Source organism: Mytilus californianus, unplaced genomic scaffold (genome assembly GCF_021869535.1).
Source record: "Mytilus californianus isolate M0D057914Y unplaced genomic scaffold, xbMytCali1.0.p SCAF_11, whole genome shotgun sequence".
Classification (NCBI taxonomy): domain Eukaryota; kingdom Metazoa; phylum Mollusca; class Bivalvia; order Mytilida; family Mytilidae; genus Mytilus; species Mytilus californianus.
Genome location: NW_026262593.1, coordinates 54480633 through 54486835, shown reverse-complemented (window position 1 = coordinate 54486835; position 6203 = coordinate 54480633).

The following is a 6203-nucleotide window of genomic DNA, read 5'->3' as shown; positions in this document are numbered from 1 at the left end:
TGAGGACCACATCCGGGTGCGGGATTTTCTCGCTGCGTTGAAGACCCATTGGTGGCCTTCGGCAGTTGTCTGCTCTTTGATCGGGTTGTTGTGTCTTTGAAATATTCCCAATTTCCATTCTCAATTTTACATGTATTAATTCTTAGTGAAATGAGTTTTTGGTGGTAGAGCTTTACTACTTACTTACATTGCATGGTAATTCTATAAAGGATGTAAAGATCAAAAGAAGAAGAATTGGGTTTAGACACCTCTCTATTGTTGAAGACAGCATATGATATCTATACTCAAAACATCTTTTATGTTGCTATCTATATGAAAATACCTACACTGTAATACATGTATGTTCTTGTATTCACAATATTGTTATAATTTTTTTTTTTGGGGGGAAGGGCAATAATAGAGAGGAAACTGACTAACAACTAGAGTATTTGACTAAAAAACTATAGATAAAAAAAATAGGGAGATGTGGAATGATTGCCAATGGGCATGATGAGACAACTATCCACCTAAGATCAAATGAAGTGGATGTAAACAATTATAGGCAACCGTGCGGCCTTCAACAATGAGAAAAACCCATACCGTTTAAAGGCCCTAACATAGATGTTTGTTTTTGCTTGTCACTTTCAGGATCCCCCCTTAATCAATCTACTTTTACGCCACTGATATTTCGTTTTGACCAATTAATATGCATTGTAAAATACTTGGGGTGGTAGTTGCTGCTCAAACTTGATGTCAATACAATTTCGTGTTGATATAAGCTTTATAAATATTCATATTTTCTAGTGTATGTATATTTTTCCAAACTGGGGACGCTGGGTTTTCTCGTAACGGTTGACTTTGCCAACACCTAACCGTACCCGCTCACCAAGCTGGGCCAATATTCGAACTTGAAATGTTTATGTCTGCATGTATGCTGTGATAGAAATAGGTATATGTATCAGTATGTTCACAAAATAAAACGGGTAAATGTATGATGAAAGAAGAAATTCTTTGAAAATTGTTTCGATTATTAGTGATCGTAAAACATAAATGAACAGCAGCAATCCGTAGATGATTCGAAAATGACCCTTCATCTCTGACTTGCCATGGCAATCGTCTGTTTCTGTGCCTGGTATCTATAACAACATGTTCTCAGACTCTGCTGTTGTCTCAAAATCTTGCCGTTGATATTATTATCGTAATCACAAAAGCGCTTCAATGTAGAACATGTAATTGCTTATTGTAAAACGTTTATATGATTTGATTTAAGACATCACGTCATCCATTGTTTACCTACGTTATTTTTTTGAACGCGCACTAAGAAAGGAAAAGAAATATTTACTGTTGTTTTTTTTAAATTTCTTCTGGAAAAAATGTATGGTAAGTATTTAGGTTGTTTTGAATGTTCATATTATATATATACTTTATGAAACAGTTTAAATACTTTTGCAAATGGGGAATATTTATGAACTTATGTTTGGAAAAAGGGAGGGGGGGGGGGGGGGGTTGGGGTTACACGGGGTGCTCATTTCCCAAATCCTTTTTTTTTTCACACAGTAATTTTTCCCACTTCCCACTTCTTTCCCTTCTTCTTCCCCGAATCCACTTGTGCGGGTACCTTAATTGTAACTATATTGACATTTTGTTTCAAATTCGTTTATTTGTGAAACAGACTAAACTTTCTATATCTCTGAGGAGCCAAACATTTCTAGAATTAACCTTTTCTTCTTAACCTGCTTTTTTGGGTTTATATGACTAAGAAAGTAATTGATGAAGAAAAATCATATGGTGGTGCACTTCTTTTTTTTGCTACAGCTGTTTGAAAGTACCCCATTTTTAATGATTTTCCCATTTTAATCAATTTTTACGCATTTTTAGGCTATTATCATGAAAAAAATCACAGTTTCACTATTAAACTTTTTTTCATACTTTAACTAAAGATGAAGTGGATCAATCTGAATAAATTTACCTTAAAAAACTATAGGTTTGTTTTAATATTAGAAAGTTTTATAAAATGTTGTTGCTTTTTCGTGTCAAATTGACCATGCTGTCAATTTTGTATGTTTCGAATTTTTCTCTTTCTTTTTAGAACAAAAAGCATACTATTTCAACTTCTTTCTTATAAATGATTGAAAAAATACATATCTAAGAATTTTGAAAAGAAAAATTGATATGGGTCCAGGAATGTACATATTTTTTGTAAAATTATTTCTTCGTACCCCGCACCCATTTTCTCAACATTTTGGCTGATGACACTGACCGGATTGGTTTTAAAATTTAGAAATTTTATTACTCAAAAACTACTTATTGTACGCACACAAGTTTTCTAAGAGTTTAGTTTATTTAAACATGTAATATCTTTTTAATTCATTGACATTTTCCGTTTGTATCACATGTTTTGGAAATAATTCCCGAACGAGATTTCAACAAGACTGAAACACCAGAAGAATACATCCTTATGTTTTTTTTTATTTTTCCACATTTTTGGAACAACTTTGACATTAGTCTACCACTGTCCCAGGTAAGGGAGAGGGTTTGGCGCCAACAAACATGTTTAACCCCGCCACATTTTGTATGTACCTGTTCCAAGTCAGGACTGCTGCCTATTATTAAGTGGCTGTTGTTTGTTGCTGTATATCATATTTGTTTTTCGTTTTTTATATTTTGTACATAAATCAGGCCGTTATTTTTCTCGCTTGAATTTGTTTTATTTCGGGATTTGTTTTAGCTCACTATGCGGTATGGGGTTTGCTCATTGTTGAAGGACGTACAGGGCCTATAATTGTTAACGTCTATGTCATTTGGTCTCTGGTGGAGAATTGTCTCATTGGCAATAATACCACATCTTCTTATTTTTATAATAATATGCATTTTGTATGAAGATGGATATTTTAATTTCTCAATTTTTTTTTATTTACAAGCAATGGAGAGTATTTGTTTCTTTTTTTCCAAGCTGAAGAATCGAAACAAAATATGCTTGCTATATATTTAAGCAAACGATTGATCAAGTATTCATATTTATTCATTGGAATTTGGAAAATGATCTACCTGACAATACAGACCACATAAATGGATTGACGAAAGTTTCACAAACCTGACCATGAATATCACATAAATGAACAGATTGTAAAAGCTACACGTGCATGAAATATTTGCCACTGGCAAACACCAATACTTTAGGGATGAAAGATATAATCATTTTATTTAAATTTTTTTTATTTAGGAACAAATTTCAACTTCGATTATATATATATGTACATGTATTAGTATATAAAGTAATAAGTACATTTTAATTCCCTTTAACAGTTGAACATTCTTTTATATTAAAACAACACAGAAATAAGGAAACATAAGAAAGTTTAATAGCCTTCATAAAGTCAAATTGGACATTTTCTTTCCACAGAATGATTAACGGCATAGGAGACTGGAGCTGAAATATGAACCTTCGATGTGAAAGTTAAAGACCTGTACAGAAGAATGTATTAATATGGCACTCATCAGAAAAAATAACATTCATGTACCATGCAATCCCAAGTTTCGTACAAGTACCAAAACATAAAAGATGGATGTTTATAATGAGCTCATATTAGAAGTAAAGTGTCGTCTGGAATAACCAATCTACATGTACCAAGAAATATCACCTGTGAACTAAAAATGTAAAGACTGAATTGTGCGGGATTAATACAATGTTGTTCCTATACATATGTTAAAAGTTAAAAAAATATTAAAATTAAAATTAAATTAAAGTTTTAATCATTACAATTGTCCACAGCATTCATGGTGAATTACAGTTGACTTGTACGGTTTTGAACGGCACACGAAACTGTTGATTTTAGTCATCATGTTATAAAAGTATAAAAAATATACTTAATCATACACTTGATTTGACTATATACTTGAAATCTCTGCAATACTCATATTCACACCCATTCACACAAAACCTTATTGGATAAAAAAAAATATGGTACACTAATATATAATGAAATACCCTGTAAAGGTGTAGGTATTTGATCAAGAAGAATATTTTCTTGCATTTTTTGAAAGAGACAAAAAAAGTATAGTATCAGATTATGCAGTAATAGTATAAGGGTTGCTTAATACCAATCTAAAATATCACTAGAAGCACTTCTTCACATTAAAGTTGGAATTAATTTATTTAATCATTGGAAACATTTCTCAAAGTTATATTACATGTATTATTTAAGAGAGAGAATAATTTTTATAATTTCTGAATAAATGTGGTACATGTATCGTAAATAGCACAAAATAAATATTATTTACATCAATGTACATCTGGTATTGTACCAGAACCAGGATACTGCTTATAAGTATAGACAACCCATACTTTAAAATGAATATATATTCATCAAAAATAGATTGAGTAGTTTAAGTCATTTTAAAAGTAAGAGAATCCTTTGGTACTAGAAGGTCTGACATATTAAAACAAGTAAGTATTTGAAAAGTATATTATGGTCAGGAATATACATAAGTCAATCAGGATAGGTCACGCTTATCTTGTGGTATTAAGGAATTTTATATATATATATAATGCATTCAAATTAAAATACAAGCCATACTCAATCTATGAAAATAGTATAAAAAAATAACCAAAGCGTTCTTTTTAATATACATATAAAAATAAAAAGATGTGTTATAATTGCCAATGAGACAACTTTCCACCGGAGACCAAACAACATAAAAGTTAACAACTATAGGTCACCGTACGGCCTTCAACAATGAGCAAAACCCATACCGCACAGTAAGCTATAAAAGACCCCGAAATGACAAATGCAAAACAATAATTATGGAAACAGTGATTGAATGTGAACTAACATCCTTAAAAACGAAATTAACAAAGACGGACTGTACAGTAAATTGGCTATGTCACAGATTTTGGTAAAGTTTTGCATACAACTGTAGACTCATTGAACTATAACTATAAATCCCCAAAATAATGCATTTATCTCTGTTATTATCAGAAATATCACTGATTGAATTTTCTCCAAATTGGTAAACATTTGTATACAAACCACACACAATCGATGAAGAAACTTACTTTCATAATTATGTCTTTAAAGCATCAAATTTCCAATTTAGAATCCATAGATTTCTCTTAAAGAATATATGCTGGCTACAGAAACTTCCATTTTAATTATGTAAATTGATAAAAGGATCACCTACCTAAACAGAAGGGAGATGATTGATAAAGACAAGGTGAGCACCAAAAATCAAGTACTGATTCGATAGGGAATAAATCAGTCCATGAAAAACACTTAAAAAGACAATACTGTTTCAGTACTGCAAAAATCAGTATTGTTACAATACTGAAAAACTCAGTATTGTTACAGTGCTGAAAAAATCGGTACTGTTACAGTTCTGAAAAAAATCGGTACTGTTACAGTACTGAAAAATTCAGTACAGTTACACTACTGAAAATATCACAACTGAGAATTAGAAATAAGTAACTGTACAAATATAAGTATAAAATTCAGTAGTACTGAATTTATCAAAAGTATAACATTACGATTTTATCATGTTGCCGTTCAGTACTGATTTGCAAGAGGGTAGAAATGTATATTAGAAGTGTGATACAATTTTTGGTAGTGTACTATGTTGATTTTTGTATTTACCGTTTCCTTGCCCATCACTTAAACATCAGGTATTTTTTTCACTGGAACCTCGAGAAAAAAGTAATTTTAGTACAAAATTATGAAGTAACAGATTGATTTTAATGGTTGAGTAAGACATCACACATTACTTAAACATCAGGTATTTTTTTCACTGGGACCTCGAAAAAATGTAATTTTACTACAAAAGAGTGAAGTAACAGATTGGTTTTAATGATTGAGTAAGACATTACACATCACTTAAACATTATTTTTTTTTATCAAAATTAGCAAACTTTCATATTCATTTAAAAGTAGGTAACGGTTTCAGTAATGAACATTGTAATTGGTTACAAGTGTGACGGAAAGTCACCTTTTCGGGACCTTGAAATAAATGTAATTCTAGTACAAAAGATATAAGTAACATATGTGTTTTAATGATTGAGTAAGACATGTCATTATTTTCAGTTCAGTTGGTAAAGTATACCTTTCCTTGATCTTCAATTCTGTCAAAGTTGATTTTTTAATCAAGTTGCCCTGTGTCTGAACCATAACAGAAATATACACATGTTTAATGTTACATAATATGTACCCATTCATCATAAGTTAAAATGTCTG